At 47.1% G+C, this 21515-nt stretch overlaps 1 protein-coding gene across 2 annotated transcripts in view; it reads left to right on the top strand.

The window, feature by feature from the left end:
• Nucleotides 1–21515, top strand: part of LOC137422074 (semaphorin-6A) — a 159955-nt gene that overhangs the window by 19172 nt on the left and 119268 nt on the right. Inside the window, exon 2 of one of the 2 annotated variants that reach the window (XM_068108798.2) lies at nucleotides 3230–3306. The exons of the other annotated variant lie outside the window; for it this stretch is intronic. The gene's annotated coding sequence lies outside the window, so the exon portion shown is untranslated. The remainder of the gene's footprint in view (nucleotides 1–3229; nucleotides 3307–21515) is intronic. 2 annotated transcript variants of the gene reach the window in all.

Here is a 21515-nt window from a genome sequence, read left to right as displayed (position 1 = left end):
AATGATCTTTCCAAGAAAGGCACACTGCCATCCTCCCCGCACTGGCAATGTACCAGGAATGCCATTTTGGTTTGATTGGAAATCCAGGAGCAAACAGTTGAGAGGTGAGCAGTGCGCGAGCTCGTTATCCATCCCAAGTCCCCACATATCGGCCCCTCCGAGGTGAGCACTGCGCGAGCTCGTTAACCATCCCAAGTCCCCACATATCGGCCCCTCAGAGGTGAGCAGTGCGCGAGCTCGTTATCCATCCCAGGTCCCCACATATCGGCCCCTCCGAGGTGAGCACTGCGCGAGCTCGTTATCCATCCCAGGTCCCCACATATCGGCCCCTCCGAGGTGAGCACTGCGCGAGCTCGTTAACCATCCCAAGTCCCCACATATCGGCCCCTCCGAGGTGAGCACTGCGCGAGCTCGTTAACCATCCCAAGTCCCCACATATCGGCCCCTCCGAGGTGAGCACTGCGCGAGCTCGTTAACCATCCCAGGTCCCCACATATCGGCCCCTCTGAGGTGAGCACTGCGCGAGCTCGTTATCCATCCCAGGTCCCCACATATCGGCCCCTCCGAGGTGAGCACTGCGCGAGCTCGTTAACCATCCCAAGTCCCCACATATCGGCCCCTCCGAGGTGAGCACTGCGCGAGCTCGTTAACCATCCCAGGTCCCCACATATCGGCCCCTCCGAGGTGAGCACTGCGCGAGCTCGTTAACCATCCCAGGTCCCCACATATCGGCCCCTCTGAGGTGAGCACTGCGCGAGCTCGTTAACCATCCCAAGTCCCCACATATCGGCCCCTCCGAGGTGAGCACTGCGCGAGCTCGTTAACCATCCCAGGTCCCCACATATCGGCCCCTCCGAGGTGAGCACTGCGCGAGCTCGTTAACCATCCCAGGTCCCCACATATCGGCCCCTCTGAGGTGAGCACTGCGCAAGCTCGTTAACCATCCCAGGTCCCCACATATCGGCCCCTCCGAGGTGAGCACTGCGCGAGCTCGTTAACCATCCCAGGTCCCCACATATCGGCCCCTCCGAGGTGAGCACTGCGCGAGCTCGTTAACCATCCCAGGTCCCCACATATCGGCCCCTCCGAGGTGAGCACTGCGCGAGCTCGTTAACCATCCCAGGTCCCCACATATCGGCCCCTCCGAGGTGAGCACTGCGCGAGCTCGTTAACCATCCCAGGTCCCCACATATCGGCCCCTCCGAGGTGAGCACTGCGCGAGCTCGTTAACCATCCCAGGTCCCCACATATCGGCCCCTCCGAGGTGAGCACTGCGCGAGCTCGTTAACCATCCCAAGTCCCCACATATCGGCCCCTCCGAGGTGAGCACTGCGCGAGCTCGTTAACCATCCCAGGTCCCCACATATCGGCCCCTCCGAGGTGAGCACTGCGCGAGCTCGTTAACCATCCCAAGTCCCCACATATCGGCCCCTCCGAGGTGAGCACTGCGCGAGCTCGTTAACCATCCCAAGTCCCCACATATCGGCCCCTCCGAGGTGAGCACTGCGCGAGCTCGTTAACCATCCCAAGTCCCCACATATCGGCCCCTCAGAGGTGAGCACTGCGCGAACTCGTTAACCATCCCAAGTCTCCACATATCGGCCCCTCCGAGGTGAGCACTGCGCGAGCTCGTTAACCATCCCAAGTCCCCACATATCGGCCCCTCCGAGGTGAGCACTGCGCGAGCTCGTTAACCATCCCAAGTCCCCACATATCGGCCCCTCCGAGGTGAGCACTGCGCGAGCTCGTTAACCATCCCAAGTCCCCACATATCGGCCCCTCCGAGGTGAGCACTGCGCGAGCTCGTTAACCATCCCAAGTCCCCACATATCGGCCCCTCCGAGGTGAGCACTGCGTGAGCTCGTTAACCATCCCAGGTCCCCACATATCGGCCCCTCCGAGGTGAGCACTGCGCGAGCTCGTTAACCATCCCAAGTCCCCACATATCGGCCCCTCCGAGGTGAGCACTGCGCGAGCTCGTTAACCATCCCAAGTCCCCACATATCGGCCCCTCCGAGGTGAGCACTGCGCGAGCTCGTTAACCATCCCAGGTCCCCACATATCGGCCCCTCCGAGGTGAGCACTGCGCGAGCTCGTTATCCATCCCAAGTCCCCACATATCGGCCCCTCCGAGGTGAGCACTGCGCGAGCTCGTTAACCATCCCAAGTCCCCACATATCGGCCCCTCCGAGGTGAGCACTGCGCGAGCTCGTTAACCATCCCAAGTCCCCACATATCGGCCCCTCCGAGGTGAGCACTGCGCGAGCTCGTTATCCATCCCAAGTCCCCACATATCGGCCCCTCCGAGGTGAGCACTGCGCGAGCTCGTTAACCATCCCAAGTCCCCACATATCGGCCCCTCCGAGGTGAGCACTGCGCGAGCTCGTTAACCATCCCAAGTCCCCACATATCGGCCTCTGTCTCGACAACGGGATATTTCTGGCTGAGTTTGGACTGCAGTTGCTTGTGTTGTTCGATGGAGAATTCCAGAGTGGCTTTCCTGCATAATAATAATAATTTGTGTTCACACACAACACCTGCGCACTAGTGCGGAGTCAATCGGAGAAACTGAGAGCAGAGGTGTGCATGAAGGGAATTTGTGTAAACTTCGGAGGAGTTGATCTGCCTGTGGTCTTGGATGAGTAAGTACTTGGTCTGTGCAAACACGGCAAGACCATTAGGTCCACTATCACGGAAATGTGAATCACGTGATCCACCACCACACCTTTGTGATGCCAACTGGTTCGCTACCTGCCACCACTTCGGCTTGTATGAAATATCTTCACCTGGACGACAAAACTTTGGGAATTGGTCCGGATAATTTACTACGGATTATGGATTGTCCTGGATTATCCGTGTGAACACAGGTGTGCGGGTCCAATTACGGAGTCCAATCGTTTGTTCTGCTTCAATGAAGTGGAATATGACATTCGGTAAGTTTACCAAAATAACAAGCCATAGATAGGGGCCAGGTGAAGATGAGTGTTGGAAGAGGTAACACTTCTGTTTAGCAGGGTTGATGACGGAACGGAGAAAGGCATCCTGGCAAATCCTGGCAATTAGCAGCAGAAAGATGGGAAAAGCAATTTTGCAAATTGTGATTTTAATGCTTCTGCTTTGAAAGAAAGAGCTGCCCGTCGTGTGTGGTCCACGTCCAAGAAGTTTTCAAATGTCTTTGGACATTTATGTGTTTGCAATGGAGTTAACCGTCATGCCCTTATATTTACAGCACTGGGAATGAAATGGAAACACACAAACGATATGTAGAGAGGAGTCGCAGAGCAAGAGAGTAATCCCAGTGATGTGGTGAGTGTGTTATTGATCAAATATAACAACAAAAGTAACCACAAGGTGCAACAATGAATGAGCGTTCTTTGAATGTGGAGATTTACCCCTTGTTTTGATGGTGGCATCCACGTCATCAACTTCCGACTGGGGACACTGGGGGTTTTTTTGGGGTTTTTTTGTATACAGGATCGAGGCTCGTGAAAGAGCGAACATTAATCACACAAAAACTCAAAACAGACACACAAACTAAATAATAAGGGGAGCTACAGTCACGTGAAAAAGTAAGTACACCCCGTGTAAAGTTTTGACTTTTTCAACATATTTCAACATACAGCTATTTGATCTTCATTTCAACAATATTGATAGATAAAGGTGATATAATACAACAAATATCATGAAACCTTTACATTTTGTAGTCCATTGTATAATTTAAATAAACATAAATGCAAATTTCGCATGTGGAGAAAGTAAGTACACCCCTACATTTATCACTACAAATAACTAAAATTAGAATCAGGTGCACCAGCTCAGGTGCAAATGATTAGAACATCGTTAGAGAGGATCTTGGAGGAACCTGTCTTATTTAAACCTCAGACATTTAGTTTGGTTTGCTCTTTGTTGTTGAAGTGTGCGGTGTCACTATGCCTAGATCCAAAGAGCTCTCTGAGGCCTTCAGAAAGAAGGTTATAGATGCCTACGAGTCTGGGAAGGGATTAAAAAAGATCTCCAAACAATTTGAAATCGATCATTCGACTGTCCGGAAGATCAGCTGGAAGTGGCGAAGATTCCAAACAACTGCCAGCTTGTTCAGGCCAGGCCGCCCCAGCAAGTTCAGCCCGAGAGCAGACCGCAAGATGCTGAAAGAAGTCTCTAAGAACCCCAGAATGTCATCACGGGACCTACAGGTAGCTCTTGCCACTCTTGATGTCAAAGTGCACGAGCCTACCATTAGAAAGAGGCTGCACAAATTTGATCTACATGGGAGGTGTGCCAGGGGGAAACCTTTGCTGTCCAGAAAGAACATCAGGACAAGACTAAAGTTTGCCAATGAACACCTTGGCAAAGACCAGCACTTCTGGAACAATGTGCTCTGGACATATGAGTCAAAGGTAGAGCTATTTGGCCACAGTACCAGAAGACATTTTTGACGAAAACCAAAGACAGCATTTGACCCCAAGAACCTGATACCAACTGTAAAGCATGGTGGTGGAAATATTATGGTTTGGGGCAGCTTTGCTGCATCAGGGCATGGGCAGCTCACCATCATATAATCCTCTATGAATTCTTCATTGTACCAGAGGGTGCTTGAGGATAATGTGAGGCCATCTGTCGGAAAGTTGAAGCTCAACCAAAGGTGGACCTTGCAACATGACAGTGACCCTAAACATACCAGTAAATCCACCAAGGAATGGCTGAAAAGAAAGAAATGGAGGGTTCTGGAATGGCCAAGTCAAAGCCCGGATCTAAATCCCATCGAGATGATGTGGGGGGATTTGAAACGAGCTGTGCATGCAAGAAACCCCTCAAACATCGCACAGCTGAAAGAATTCTGCATGGAGGAGTGGGCAAAAATTTCTCCCAGTCGATGTCAGAGACTGGGAGACGGTTATATGAAACGCCTACTTGAGGTTGTTTCTGCCAAAGGGGGCAATACCACCTGTCGTCCGATATCGAATCGACCGATATCAATAGGCAAAGCAAGCAAGTCCAGCATATAGGTGCGTACATACCATTCAAACTACAGGACTATATGTCACAGTAAGTGTTGCTGGAGTGTCCTTGCGCCGCGGTTGTCCCGGGTCTTATAGACGCCCCTTTAGTGGGATGAGCGAGCACTCCCGGGTTCACCTTCAGTATAATTTCACTACACCACCTATTAGAGCCAAGGGTGTACTTACTTTTTCCACATGTGAAATTTGCATTTATGTTTATTTAAATTATACAATGGACTACAAAATGTAAAGGTTTCATGATATTTGTTATATTATATCACCTTTATCTATCAATTTTGTTGAAATGAAGATCAAATAGCTGTATGTTGAAATATGTTGAAAAAGTGAAAACTTTACATGGGGTGTACTTACTTTTTCACGTGAATGTATATAATAAGGGGAGCGGTAGACAAAATGGGGAGAGAGGGGGAAGGACACAAACACAACATTTGAGAGCAGGGACATCGAGAGAACTGTGGGAGGGAGAGGGCTTGGGGGGAGGTGGCGTGGGAAGGGGTTGGGGGTGGAAGAAGTATAAAACACATGGACACTGCAAGGACTTCCAGGAAAGAAGTTGGAATTTCAAAAAAAGTGGATCTGGGGTGAAATTAGCGGGGGTAGAAAAGATCAAGGTTTTGGATGGGGGGAGATTCCTTACGAGATTCCTGTTCCAACATTCCTTACGAGTTCACGTCATCACCCAATTTGCTCGGTCATCATTTAACCTTCCCGGGTTCTCGAGTATCATATAATCCCACATTGTTACAACATGATGTTCATATGTGGACTTGGTACAAGGCAACCTGTGGTTACGAGTGTTCTTCATGTCTCTTTAGCATCGATATATCGTTTCACTCCATTTACCGTGTGAGCGACTCGGTGGTGGAGTGGTTAAAGCCTCCTATTGCGGATTGCACTCCCTGGTTTGGCTTTCACTCCCACCGCGGCTCATTAATCGGGCCCCGGCGGAAGATGGGCATCGATTAGGCCTCGGAAACACCGCCATGGCACCCACAACGACTTGCATAAGATTACAAAACCTTCACCACCACATTTCCCATGTGCTTGGGATCGTTACCTTACAAGAAGGTGAATCCCTGTCCAATGAGTCGTGTTCCTAAGTGAATGGTGTGATGGAACCAATCTGCCTCTACTAATCAGCAGTCGTGGTACCGTTAATCTTGTGAAGATCATGGGCCTTGTCGGATGAGGTGACACCCCAAACCTGTAATAATAATAATAATAATTCATTTATTTTGTATAGCGCTTTTCCAGAAGCCCAAAGGCGCTTTGACAGAGTGGAAAACATAATGCATAACAATACATGAAAACAACAATTGCAAAAAGACAAGAATCAAGAAAACAAACAGCAGCGATATACGGCATATATATAAGACAAGAATCAAAAAGACAAGACAAGAATCAATAGGGAAATATTTAAAGCAAAAGGAGGGAGAAGGAGAAGAGATAGTCAGGGGTTAAATGCTGTGGGTTGAATGTTGAATGCAGCGTTGAACAGGTGGGTCTTTAGTGATGTTTTGAATGTGGTGAGTGAGGAGGAGTCTCTGATGGTGTGAGGTAGTGAGTTCCAGAGGGTGGGAGCAGCGATGGAGAAGGCCCTGTCCCCCCAGGATCTGAATTTGGTCCGGATGGAGGGGGTCAGGAGGTTGGTACCAGCAGAGCGGAGGTTGCGGGTGGGAGTGTGTCTGGAGAGGAGGTCAGCCAGGTAGGATGGGGCCAGGTTATGGAGGGCTTTGTATGTCAGGAGGAGGATTTTGTACTGGATTCTCTGGGGGATGGGGAGCCAGTGAAGCTTGTAAAGGACGGGGGTGATGTGGTCACGGGTCCGGGAATGAGTGAGTAGACGGGCAGCGGAGTTCTGAATGTATTGGAGTTTATTGGTGATTTTTGAGGGTGAACCATAGAGGAGGCTATTGCAGTAGTCCAGACGGGAGGTGATGAAGGCGTGGATGAGGGTTTCTGCAGCCGTGGAGGAGAGGGATGAGCGGAGACGGGCAATGTTTTTCAGGTGAAAGAAGGCTGACTTTGTGATCTGTTTAGTGTATTTGTCGAAGGAAAGGGTTTGGTCAAAGATGACGCCAAGATTCCGGATGTGAGGGGAGGTGGATACTGGGATACCGTCGATGTTGAGGGCAAAGTTATGGGTGGATTTTGTGAGCGTTTTTGGGCCAATGATGATTATTTCGGATTTATCACAGTTAAGCTTGAGGAAGTTGATTTGAAGCCAGGATTTTATTTCAGTGATGCAGTTTGTCAGGATAGAGTGGGTGTCGGTGGAGACGGACTTGGTGGAGATGAAAAGCTGGATGTCATCGGCGAAGCAGTGGAATTGGAGACCATGACGGCGGATTAAGTGACCGAGCGGGGACAGGTAAAGGATGAAGAGGAGGGGGCCAAGAACTGAACCTTGGGGGACACCTTGGGGGAGGGGAGCAGTGGGGGATTTGCAGTTATTGATGGAGATGAACTGGCATCTGTCAGAGAGGTATGATTTAATCCAAGAGAGGGCAGTGCCGGTGACGTTAAAGGTGGATTCAAGTCGGGTGAGGAGGATAGTGTGATCGATGGTGTCAAAGGCAGCGCTGAGGTCGAGGAGGACGAGAATGTTGAGGTTGCCAGCGTCAGAGGAGAGGAGAAGGTCGTTGGTGATTTTGAGGAGAGCAGTTTCAGTACTGTGGTTGGAGCGGAATCCGGATTGGAATGTTTCATACAAGTTATTGGCAGAGAGATGATGTTTGAGTTGAGTGGCTACAGCGCGTTCCAAAACTTTTGACAGAAAGGGTAGGTTGGAGATGGGTCTGAAGTTGTTTAGGGTGTCAGGGTTTAGACCAGGTTTTTTTAGAATGGGGGTAACAGCAGCAATTTTGAGGGAAGGTGGGACGATGCCTGTAGACAGGGAGGAGTTTATTGTTGCAATGATAAGTGGAGAGAGAGCAGGGAGGGAGGCTTTGACAAAGCTGGAGGGGATGGGGTCAAGAGTGCAGGTGGCAGTTTTCATTCCTATGAGGAGTTCAGAGAGGTCAGTAGGAGAGATTGGGGAGAACCGAGACAGGGGATGGCAGGACAAGGGGGGGCAGGTGGTTGGAGGGGGAGCGGGTGCGGCGGTGGTCAAGCTGTTGTAGATGTTGTCAATTTTGCGTTGGAAGAAAGAGAGGAAGGAGATGCAGTTGTCTACTGTGAATGACTGGGTGGTGGTGTTCAGGGGGCGGAGGAGTTTGTTTATTGTCGAGAAGAGTGCTTTTGGGTTTCCGGAGCCAGAGTGGATAATTTGAGAGTAGTAGGCAGAGCGGGCGCGGGAGAGGGCATCTTTGTAGTGTTGTATGTGGTCCTTGTAGGCTTGGGAGTGAACTGTGAGACCCGTTTTATTGCGGAGTCTTTCAAGTTGGCGAGCACGAGTTTTCATCAGGTGGAGTTCAGGGGTAAACCAGGGAGCAGAATGGGTGAAAGAAACTGTTTTGGTTTTTACAGGCGCAAGCTGGTCAAGGCAGGAGGAGAGAGTGTGGTTGTAGTAGTCAGTGAGGTCGGAAGGGGTGTGGAGGTCAATGAAGGGAGAAGTGGACATTTTTTCAGAGAGGGTGGATGAGAATGAGGTAGGTGAAAGAGCGTTTAGCTTACGGAAGTTGATTGTGCGATAATGCCTTGGTGTTGGGGCGGGGATGTTGATGGTCAGAGTGATGGCTAAGTGGTCAGAGAGGGTGAGGTCGGAGCCATAGAGATGGTGCAAATTTAATCCAGTGGAGCAGACAAGGTCCAAAATGTGACCACGGATATGGGTAGGAAAGTCGACATGTTGAGTGAGGTTAAAGCAGGTGAGTAAATCAGTGAAGTCAGTGGTTATTGTGGAGTCAGTGGAGTCCATGTGGATATTGAAATCACCAAGGAGGAGGATTGAGGGGGAGAGGGAACATAGCTGGGTCAGAAAGTAGGAGAAGTCAGACAGGAATGATGGGTGTGGTTTGGGAGGGCGGTAGACGACAGCCATGACTGACTGCGTGTGACCAGAGAGTTTTAAAGCCAGGTGTTCAAATGATGGAGCAGATGAGATGGAGATGAGGTTGGTCTTGATGTCTTGACGGTGGATAACGGCAATTCCACCACCTCGGCCCTCCGAGCGTGGTTTATTGACGTAGGAATATCCATTGGGTGTGGTGAGGTTGAGTGTGTAGTAGTCCAGAGGTTGTTGCCAGGTTTCGGTGAGACAGAGAAAGTCCAGTTTGTTATCCAGGATGTATTCGTTCAGGATGAGGCATTTATTGTTGAGGGACCGGGTGTTGAACAGGGTGAGCTTGATGTTGTTTTGAACAGCAGGGATGAATTCAGGTGATTTAGCCAGGGTTCGTAGGCAAGAGGTGCGATCGTGTGGGTTGCTGTGACCAGGTGCGCTGGGACGAAGAGTGAGAGTGCGCTGAGCCGACCAGAGGACGGGGATGGAGTGACCTGATTGCAAATAAACAAACTTGCGACCGGAGCCACGGTGAATGTACCTGGGTCGTCGGAGGAGTCCATTTGATTTGATGGCAGAGATGCATGATGGGGTGGAGGGGGTATTGAGCAGAAGAAGCCTTGCGGCGGAGTACTTCAGAGCCATGCCAGGCAGGAGCGAAGGGACGAGTATGAGGCCAAGGTCGAGGAGGCAAAGCGGCAAACGCAGCGGCAAACGCAGCGGCAAACGACTGCAGCCGCTAATCAAGACCACAGCGGCAAACAAGGCCACAAGGCCACCAAGACCACAAGGCCACCGGCAAACAAGGCCACGGCCACAAACAACGGGAGCGGGCCTTTCGATTCTGTATTCCGTACCATCAAAAGCAGATTCCGTTATCCAGCCGGAGAACACGCGGCACGTGCGGGTGTGAAAAGGCAGGACAGGTGTGAGATGTCAGGTCAGAAAAGTAGAAGCAGACCCTGTACATCCATCCAGTCGGAGAAGCGGCGAATATGCAACGCCAGCGTCCTCTCGCAACCGAACCCGGAAGTAATGATCCTCCTCCATGCTTCACTGACGATGTTATACAGCTATTACAATACCGTTCTCTCTTCTCGATTGATTGAATGACAGCTCAGTTTTAACTATCATTGCACACCTGTATTGTGCAGTTCATGTTCATATAATAAAGAAACATAAATAAATAATTTAATTCCCATAACCTTTCTTTCACACATCCTTCATCCCGCAATTTTCCTTACTGTGGACTTTTCTGAAAGACGAGTGATCTTTTATCGTGACGTATCTTCACTCTGAGGATGTTACTCTGGGTGTTATTTCGTAACATCATTGTAGTTTTGTAATAAAACTGATGTCATCTACATGATGTATCATATAATATCCATCTGGAATGGAGCAGATGCGTATTATGGCAATACGTATGTGTATGTGGCAGAAATATCCCCACCTTTGGTGGTAGCCGGTATTGCATACCATCTTCCTTTATCTTCATAATATAATGGAACCTTCTCAAAATTACAATTATGGAGTATATATAATATGTAAAAAAAAAAGAAGAAGTGCACTTCCGAGAATGTGCCGTAGCACAATGCCCACCAACGGTGAGCCGGCAAGGTTGCTACTGCCCGGATGGAGGGACTGCCTGATAGTGATATATAGTAATATAATCTTACTATAATTCACCAAATGTCCATCTGTCCGTTCGAAGGTACCGCAAAAACGGCTCAACCGATCGCAGCGATATTTTGGGCTTATTCCTGGGACCCCTGGGAGTAAAATAGGCCATATTGTTTTTCCACGTTTTCCAATTTTCCAGTTTTTCCAAACACGATGGAATAATATTTCCCGATATGAACAGTAATGTGGCTTTTATTGAAATGCTACAAATACTGTTTAGATTTTGATGACAATTATGAACCTGCAGCGAATGCGGAGCGGAGGTGGACAGATGATGGCAATGCGCGGGTTTGATAATTATAATATCCCAACACAACCGTCATTCAATCGTAATGTTAAATCGTTAAACGTTAATCGTGTTAATCGTTTTGTTAAAGTACCAATTGATGATTGGAATTGAGTGAATACAATTACGATTTTGAATTCGTAATTGTGTTCACCCAACCGTACGGAACTTCACATCAGGATTTAAATATTTGTTTATGTCACGAATGTTGTTAAAAGTTTATTTTCATATTAATGTTATTTCATTTGTGATTGGAGTTATGCTGTTTGGAATGAAAAAAAAGAGATATCGAGTTCAAGTGAATGACGAAATGCCGTGACGGTTTCTACTTTGTAAACGTGAATTCGCGGATCGCCATATGCAGATTCGCCATTGACTGGGTATGGAACACACGTACCCATTTGTTTGCCAACGGGTACGTTTTTCATGGAAGTCCTTCGGCTTCACGAACTTGCTGTCCATGTCTGACGTGCGACTGAAGGTGCTACGTGAATGTGGAATTTATCGGTTTCATGCTTTAGCATTCGCCGTTTCTGCATTGTCTGTTTGCTTCTGGCCTCCCACCCGTGCGTAGCACGGGTACCTCACTAGTAAAATGTAATGCAATTCCCTTTGATCAGTGTGTTCAGACCTGCTGTCAAGTCCCAAATGTTAGGCCTCAAGTCACTTACAAAGTAATTTGTAACATATTGTTACATTTTGACTTGTCCTGCTGAGTCTCCCTTCCCCCATATGCTCCCATTTCCCACTTTATTCCACCCTTGCTGTCCTTGTTTCTCTTTTCTCCATTTTGTTACAAATGAAACATTTACTTATCTGCACATATTGAAAGAACAACACATTTGCTATTTGTCAAAACGATGACAAAACAGCATAATGTTGTTTTCCTTCGGCTACTTTTTTAATTTTTTTATTTTATTTTACGGATATCGACCCAGACAAGGCATACAGCCACTCCAGGTAAGGGGCTAAAAAAGAATAAAACATAAAACTATGCAACAGATGAAGAACATTTTGGGATTGGGCGTGATGGCGGCTCGGGGTGATTATTTGGGACCGGCACTGCAGAGGGTGGGCTTCAATCCCAATGGAGACATCATGAGTAAGGATTTGGATTTGAATGATCTAGAAACGGTTTCGTCCCAGGATAGTTACTGTGGCTGTTGCATTGTACAAGTACCTGGTCCACTAATGAACTTCAGGGAGGGGGCAATCATCTTTCCTGGTCTTGGTCTACACGTGGTGCCAATCAATCCACATTTAATGGGGCAATCATTTTTCCTGGTGTTGGTCTACACGTGGTGCCAATCAGTCCACATTTTATGGGGCAATCATTTTTCCTGGTCTTGGTCTGCACGTTGTGCCAATCGGTCCACATTTTATGGGGCAATCATTTTTCCTGGTCTTGGTCTACACGTGCTGCCAATCAGTCCACATTTTATGGGACAATCATCTTTCCTGGTCTTGGTCTACACGTTGTGCCAATCGGTCCGCACTTTATGGAGCAATCATCTTTCCTGGTCTTGGCCGACACGTGGTGCCAATCAGTCTACATTTTATGGGGAAATCATCTTTCCTGGTCTTGGTCTACACGTGGTGCCAATCAGTCCACATTTTATGGGACAATCATCTTTCCTGGTCTTGGCCGACACGTGGTGCCAATCAGTCCACATTTTATGGGACAATCATCTTTCCTGGTCTTGGTCTACACATGGTGCCAATCAGTCCACATTTTATGGGGCAATCATCTTTCCTGGTCTTGGTCTACACGTGGTGCCAATCAGTCCACATTTTATGGGGCAATCATCTTTCCTGGTCTTGGTCTACACGTGGTGCCAATCAGTCCACATTTTATGGGACAATCATCTTTCCTGGTCTTGGCCGACACGTGGTGCCAATCAGTTCACATTTTATGGGGCAATCATCTTTCCTGGTCTTGGTCTACACGTCGTGCCAATCAGTCCACATTTTATGGGACAATCATCTTTCCTGGTCTTGGCCGACACGTGGTGCCAATCAGTTCACATTTTATGGGGCAATCATCTTTCCTGGTCTTGGTCTACATGTGGTGCCAATCAGTCCACATTTTATGGGACAATCATCTTTCCTGCTCTTGGTCTACACGTGGTGCCAATCAGTCCACATTTTATGGGGCAATCACCTTTCCTGGTCTTGGTCGACACGTGGTCCCAATCGGTCCACATTTTATGGGGCAAACATCCTTCTTGGTCTTTGTCGAGACGTTGTGCCAATCGGTCCACACTTTATGGGGCAATCATCTTTCCTGGTCTTGGCCGACACGTGGCGCCAATCAGTCCACATTTTATGGGGCTATCATCTTTCCTTGTCTTGGTCTACACGTGGTGCCAATCAGTCCACATTTTATGGGGCAATCATCTTTCCTGGTCTTGGTCGACACGTGGTGCCAATCAGTCCACACTTTATGGGGCAATCATTTTTCCTGGTCTTGGTCGAGACGTTGTGCCAATCGGTCCACACTTTATGGGGCAATCATCTTTGCTGGTCTTGGCCGACACGTGGTGCCAATCAGTCCACATTTTATGGGGCTATCATCTTTCCTGGTATTGGTCTACACGTGGTGCCAATCAGTCTACATTTTATGGGGAAATCATCTTTCCTGGTCTTGGTCTACACGTGGTGCCAATCAGTCCACATTTTATGGGACAATCATCTTTCCTGGTATTGGTCTACACATGGTGCCAATCAGTCCACATTTTATGGGGCAATCATCTTTCCTGGTCTTGGTCTACACGTGGTGCCAATCAGTCCACATTTTATGGGACAATCATCTTTCCTGGTCTTGGTCTACACGTGGTGCCAATCAGTCCACATTTTATGGGGCAATCATCTTTCCTGGTCTTGGTCTACACGTGGTGCCAATCAGTCCACATTTTATGGGGCAATCATCTTTCCTGGTCTTGGTCTACACGTGGTGCCAATCAGTCCACATTTTATGGGACAATCATCTTTCCTGGTCTTGGTCTACACGTGGTGCCAATCAGTCCACATTTTATGGGACAATCATCTTTCCTGGTCTTGGTCTACACGTGGTGCCAATCAGTCCACATTTTATGGGGCAATCATCTTTCCTGGTCTTGGCCGACACGTGGTGCCAATCAGTCTACATTTTATGGGGAAATCATCTTTCCTGGTCTTGGTCTACACGTGGTGCCAATCAGTCCACATTTTATGGGACAATCATCTTTCCTGGTCTTGGTCTACACGTGGTGCCAATCAGTCCACATTTTATGGGACAATCATCTTTCCTGGTCTTGGTCTACACATGGTGCCAATCAGTCCACATTTTATGGGGCAAACATCCTTCCTGGCCTTGGTCTACACATGGTGCCAATCAGTCCACATTTTATGGGGCAATCATCTTTCCTGGTCTTGGTCTACACGTGGTGCCAATCAGTCCACATTTTATGGGGCAAACATCCTTCCTGGTCTTGGTCTACACGTGGTCCCAATCGGTCCACATTTTATGGGGCAAACATCCTTCCTGGTCTTGGTCTACACGTGGTCCCAATCGGTCCACATTTTATGGGGCAAACATCCTTCCTGGTCTTGGTCTACACATGGTGCCAATCAGTCCACATTTTATGGGGCAATCATCTTTCCTGGTCTTGGTCTACACGTGGTGCCAATCAGTCCACATTTTATAGGGCAAACATCCTTCCTGGTCTTGGTCTACACGTGGTCCCAATTGGTCCACATTTTATGGGGCAAACATCCTTCCTGGTCTTGGTCTACACGTGGTCCCAATCGGTCCACATTTTATGGGGCAAACATCCTTCCTGGTCTTGGTCTACACATGGTGCCAATCAGTCCACATTTTATGGGGCAATCATCTTTCCTGGTCTTGGTCTACACGTGGTGCCAATCAGTCCACATTTTATGGGACAATCATCTTTCCTGGTCTTGGTCTACACGTGGTGCCAATCAGTCCACATTTTATGGGGCAATCATCTTTCCTGGTCTTGGTCTACACGTGGTGCCAATCAGTCCACATTTTATGGGACAATCATCTTTCCTGGTCTTGGTCTACACGTGGTGCCAATCAGTCCACATTTTATGGGGCAATCATCTTTCCTTGTCTTGGTCTACACGTGGTGCCAATCAGTACACATTTTATGGGACAATCATCTTTCCTGGTCTTGGTCTACACGTGGTGCCAATCAGTCCACATTTTATGGGGCAATCATCTTTCCTGGTCTTGGTCTACACGTGGTGCCAATCAGTCCACATTTTATGGGACAATCATCTTTCCTGGTCTTGGTCTACACGTGGTGCCAATCAGTCCACATTTTATGGGACAATCATCTTTCCTGGTCTTGGTCTACACATGGTGCCAATCAGTCCACATTTTATGGGGCAAACATCCTTCCTGGTCTTGGTCTACACATGGTGCCAATCAGTCCACATTTTATGGGGCAATCATCTTTCCTGGTCTTGGTCTACACGTGGTGCCAATCAGTCCACATTTTATGGGGCAAACATCCTTCCTGGTCTTGGTCTACACGTGGTCCCAATCGGTCCACATTTTATGGGGCAAACATCCTTCCTGGTCTTGGTCTACACGTGGTCCCAATCGGTCCACATTTTATGGGGCAAACATCCTTCCTGGTCTTGGTCTACACATGGTGCCAATCAGTCCACATTTTATGGGGCAATCATCTTTCCTGGTCTTGGTCTACACGTGGTGCCAATCAGTCCACATTTTATAGGGCAAACATCCTTCCTGGCCTTGGTCTACACGTGGTCCCAATTGGTCCACATTTTATGGGGCAAACATCCTTCCTGGTCTTGGTCTACACGTGGTCCCAATCGGTCCACATTTTATGGGGCAAACATCCTTCCTGGTCTTGGTCTACACATGGTGCCAATCAGTCCACATTTTATGGGGCAATCATCTTTCCTGGTCTTGGTCTACACGTGGTGCCAATCAGTCCACATTTTATGGGACAATCATCTTTCCTGGTCTTGGTCTACACGTGGTGCCAATCAGTCCACATTTTATGGGGCAATCATCTTTCCTGGTCTTGGTCTACACGTGGTGCCAATCAGTCCACATTTTATGGGACAATCATCTTTCCTGGTCTTGGTCTACACGTGGTGCCAATCAGTCCACATTTTATGGGGCAATCATCTTTCCTTGTCTTGGTCTACACGTGGTGCCAATCAGTACACATTTTATTGGACAATCATCTTTCCTGGTCTTGGTCTACACGTGGTGCCAACCAGTCCACATTTTATGGGGCAATCATCTTTCCTGGTCTTGGTCTACACGTGGTGCCAATCAGTCCACATTTTATTGGACAATCATCTTTCCTGGTCTTGGTCTACACGTGGTGCCAATCAGTCCACATTTTATGGGGCAATCATCTTTCCTGGTCTTGGTCTACACGTGGTGCCAATCAGTCCACATTTTATGGGACAATCATCTTTCCTGGTCTTGGTCTACACGTGGTGCCAATCAGTCCACATTTTATGGGACAATCATCTTTCCTGGTCTTGGTCTACACGTGGTGCCAATCAGTCCACATTTTATGGGGCAAACATCCTTCCTGGTCTTGGTCTACACGTGGTGCCAATCAGTCCACATTTTATGGGACAATCATCTTTCCTGGTCTTGGTCTACACGTGGTCCCAATCGGTCCCCACTTTATGGGGCAAACATCTTTCCTGGTCTTGGTCTACACATGGTGCCAATCAGTCCACATTTTATGGGACAATCATCTTTCCTGGTCTTGGTCTACACGTGGTGCCAATCGGTCCACATTTTATGGGACAATCATCTTTCCTGGTCTTGGTCTACACGTGGTCCCAATCGGTCCCCACTTTATGGTTGACTCTTTTAATACACCTTATGGAAACTTGCGATGAATACTCATGCTGATTATGTTAATTATCTGAATTTTGATATTCATTCCCTTCGTTTCTAACTTTCCCTTTCTTCAAATCAATAATGTCTGATTTGGCTAAGTTAAACCACTGAGGGGGAAACCAGATGAACGTTTGTGCAAATTTAGCCTGGACACCAGGACACAGGCCCATGTGCTGTCGATGCTTCGGTGCCTTAATTTTTTATTTTTAAGTGACAAGTTTCCTGTTTAAACAACTCTCTAAGTCGTGATGTCACCAGAAGACCGAACTTTTTCTTTGTTGCAATAGAGGACGACACATCCAGGTCGTAGAAGTGACGTCGTCGTGCAATATTTTGGGTTCTGTCCCTCGAGGTGAGAAGTTGTTTAAGTACAATATCTCTGCTCACCTTCACTCCTTCATTCCTCTTTTCTCCCGCCTCTGGAACAAACTCCCCCACTCCCTTCAATCCCACTCCTCCCTCCAGGTCTTTAAAACAGCTGTTCACCACCATCTCTTATCTTCCCCCCATCCAAAACCTTGATCTTTTCTACCCCCGCTAATTTACCCCAGATCCACTTTTTTGAAATACCGACTTCTTTCCTGGAAGTCCTTGCAGTGTCCATGTGTTTTGTAACCTCTCCCACCCCCACTGCCTCCCCCAAGCCCTCCCACAGATCTCCCGATGTCCCTGCTCTTAAATGTTGTGTTTGTGTGCTCCCCCCTCTCTCCCCATCTTCTCTCCCATTCCCTTTATTTCGTCTTATGTATCCGTTTTTTTTGTTTTTTTTAATCATTAATGTTAGCTCTTGCACGAGCCTCGATGTTGTATCCAAAAAAAGAAGGTACCACACTTGCATTTAGGTGAGAGTCGTCAATTTTCCAGACTTCAGGACCATTTGTAGTCTCTGCGAGGCGCAGCATGCAGTGCATCTGGCATGAAGTGGCGCCTCGAATGGATGAGACGTCTCCTGGGAGGGAAGGTGAGGAGGGGCGGCGGGGGGTTAGGGGCTAGGGGGAGACGGCCTCAAGGACTGGCTGGAAATGTGATCAATTCGTGCTTGTGCAAGTCCTTCAAATGACATCATTGGTAAAAAAAATTGTCATGGCGTTGTGCTTCAAATGGAGCATCGCTTCAGGTCACGTACTGCCTTGTTATTTATCCCTCCAGACTGGGATACCGCTTCACCACCGACATCAGACGTGTTTGCATGCTTCAAGAATGGCTCATGAAAGTAATTTTACAAGGACAACATGAAGGACAAGGACATCAACGGGTAAACAGTGGGAATAAGAGAACACGAAGAGAATAAAGTGATTGTGGCAGGAAGAGAAAATTGTTGATGTACGACATGGCCTACAATTCAAATTGGGCCTACTATGCTCATCTCTGCTCTGCGACCACATTAGAATTGCCTTCCAGCTCCAACCAGTACCTGAATTCCATGTAAAAGCTGAGATTCTCTTACGTTATGATGTCATCTCTCAAGATGGATGCAGTGTGCCCATCCCCCGTTGGGTGTGATGCTGCAGGGGACACGAAGGACGTGTGTTCATGTGACAGACATGTGACCTCCACCACCCACCTTCCTTCCTCTCTCTGACTCCCATCCACCCCCATGCCTCGCTCGCTCTCCTGGATGTCGGATCGCATGGGGATCGTGTGACGCAGCTTTAGGGGACGTGATGCCAGACATGCCTAGTTCACTCCTCTCATTGTATAACTACCGAGTAGGCCAGGGAGAGTTTGTTTCAGAGGGGAAGATGGATATTTGGAGTGGTAACAGGTAACAGGTGTGCAGTAGGGACACGCCCTAGCTTCTGGTGGTGGCATTGGGTTGGGGTTCTGACTGATTTGACATAAGGATTCGTGGTTTGATGAATTATTGAATAAAAATCGGAAACCAGATCTCCCAGTAAGGATTCCCAATGGTTATATTGAAGAGAACGATAGGATTATGATTGTGGTGGAGAATGAGGTGGAATCGCACGGGCGAGCCCGGAATGGCATTAAAAATTGATGGCTGCCCAGTTCTGGTTAAGTGGGCCTTGTCCTTTAAGAAGTGCTCCGTCTGTCCCACGTTGAGTGTGATGTGCTGTTGTCTCGTTATTTCAGCTCTAATGGTCAGGATTGCTTTCAGGGATTCAGAGCGTGTTGTTGCTGATGAGGTCTCGGTCCATGACACGAGGGACAGAGGGGATGATCTTGGGGAGGAGGGTACACGAGGCTGGGATAAAGGTCCACCGTAGAACCTTTGGCAATGAAGGGTACTTCGGGTTAGTGTTATAGTTAGGGTAGTTATGGTAGTTATGGTTTCTTAGCGATAATGTTGCTTTTAGATGCATCATCCACTTTAGAAATGGATTTAAGGATTAAAAGAAATTTTGATCATGAGACCATGTTCATAAACTGACCTATTATTATTACCCTGGCGGGAGGAGAGGGTATTGCATTTGGGTCTGTTTGTTTGTTTGTCCGTGTTTGTTTGTTTGTCTGTTTGTTTGTCTGTTTGTCTGTTTGTTTGTCTGTTTGTGTGTGTGAGTTTGTTTGTCCGTGTTTGTTTGTTTGTCTGTTTGTTTGTCTGTTTGTCTGTTTGTTTGTCTTTGTTTGTCTGTTTGTTTGTGTGAGTTTGTTTGTCTGTGTTTGTTTGTCTGTTTGTTTGTCTGTTTGTTTGTGTGAGTTTGTTTGTGTGAGTTTGTTTGTGTGAGTTTGTTTGTGTGAGTTTGTTTGTGTGAGTTTGTTTGTGTGAGTTTATTTGTGTGAGTTTGTTTGTCTGTGTTTGTTTGTCTGTGTTTGTTTGTCTGTTTGTTTGTGAGTTTGTTTGTGTGAGTTTGTTTGTCTGTGTTTGTTTGTCTGTGTTTGTTTGTCTGTTTGTTTGTGTGAGTTTGTTTGTCTGTGTTTGTTTGTCTGTGTTTGTTTGTCTGTTTATTTGTCTGTTTGTTTGTTTGTCTGTTTGTTTGTTTGTTTGTCTGTTTGTCTGTTTGTTTGTTTGTCTGTCTGTTTGTCCGCACAGAATAAATATCATTTTCTCGTCAACCGTTGGTCCAATTGACAGGAAATTTCCACCATAGGTGCAACTCCACCTGTATAATTTTTTAATAAGTATGACGTCATAGGTCGGGGAATGGGAAGACCGAGAAAGACTTGGCTAAAGATGGTGGAAGAAGAAATGCTGGCAAGGGGGTTAACAAAGAGAGATGCAGAAAATAGGGCAAAATGGAGAAGATTGTCATGAATGTCATGGGGACCACAAGGCCAACCCCCGCTCGAGCAGGGAAAATGGCCTTAAAATGCCTGTTGTATGACGTCATAGGTCACGTGGTATGGGCGCCATCTTGGAAAAACCGAAAAACTTTGCACCTCTATATCTCGGAAAGCGCTGAATAAAAAAAAAATTGAGACATGGGTCATTGTAAAGAACTCTCCATGGGGAATAAAATATGTTAATGATGATGCCATCGGTGCCTCCATTATGACGTCATAATTCGGCAAGTACAAAACTTCATCCAATCAAGATGAAATTTCTTGAGCGTCATCTTGGGATAATGAGTGGGGAATTTTTTTTATGACGTCATAGGTCACGTGGTTCGGCCGCCATATTTGTTTTTAACACAAAAGCCTTAAAAACCACTGAAAACACATCCTGGCGAGGGTCTGCAATCTCTGATTGCTCTTTCTTGTTGTATGTGTGTTGTTGATGCTTGTGTGTGTTGGTAATGATTGTGTGTGTTGTTAATGATTGTGTGTGTTGGTAATTATTGTGTGTGTTGTTGATGATTGTGTGTGTTGGTAATGATTGTGTGTGTTGGTAATAATTGTGTGTGTTGTTAATGATTGTGTGTGTTGGTAATTATTGTGTGTGTTGTTGATGATTGTGTGTGTTGGTAATGATTGTGTGTGTTGGTAATGATTGTGTGTGTTGTTAATGATTGTGTGTGTTGGTAATTATTGTGTGTGTTGTTGATGATTGTGTGTGTTGGTAATGATTGTGTGTGTTGGTAATAATTGTGTGTGTTGTTGATGATTGTGTGTGTTGGTAATGATTTTGTGTGTTGTTGATGCTTGTGTGTGTTGGTAATGATTGTGTGTGTTGTTGATGATTGTGTGTGTTGGTAATGATTGTGTGTGTTGTTGATGCTTGTGTGTGTTGGTAATAATTGTGTGTGTTGTTAATGATTGTGTGTGTTGGTAATTATTGTGTGTGTTGTTGATGATTGTGTGTGTTGGTAATGATTGTGTGTGTTGGTAATAATTGTGTGTGTTGTTGATGATTGTGTGTGTTGGTAATGATTGTGTGTGTTGTTGATGCTTGTGTGTGTTGGTAATGATTGTGCGTGTTGTTAGTGCTTGCGCATGTTGGTAATGATTGTGTGTGTTGTTAATGATTGTGCATGTTGTTAATGATTGTGTGTGTTGTTAGTGCTTGCGCATGTTGGTAATGCTTGTGTGTGTTGTTAATGATTGTGTGTGTTGTTAATGATTGTGTGTGTTGTTAGTGCTTGCGCATGTTGGTAATGCTTGTGTGTGTTGTTAATGATTGTGTGTGTTGTTAATGATTGTGTGTGTTGTTAGTGCTTGCGCATGTTGGTAATGATTGTGTGTGTTGTTAATGATTGTGCATGTTGTTAATGATTGTGTGTGTTGTTAGTGCTTGCGCATGTTGGTAATGCTTGTGTGTGTTGTTAATGATTGTGTGTG

This window comes from Myxine glutinosa, chromosome 2, assembly GCF_964187855.1.
Source record: "Myxine glutinosa chromosome 2, kmMyxGlut1.1, whole genome shotgun sequence".
NCBI classification, from domain to species: domain Eukaryota; kingdom Metazoa; phylum Chordata; class Myxini; order Myxiniformes; family Myxinidae; genus Myxine; species Myxine glutinosa.
Note: the sequence above shows the minus strand (reverse complement) of the source record. Positions and strands in the feature narration are given on the sequence as shown.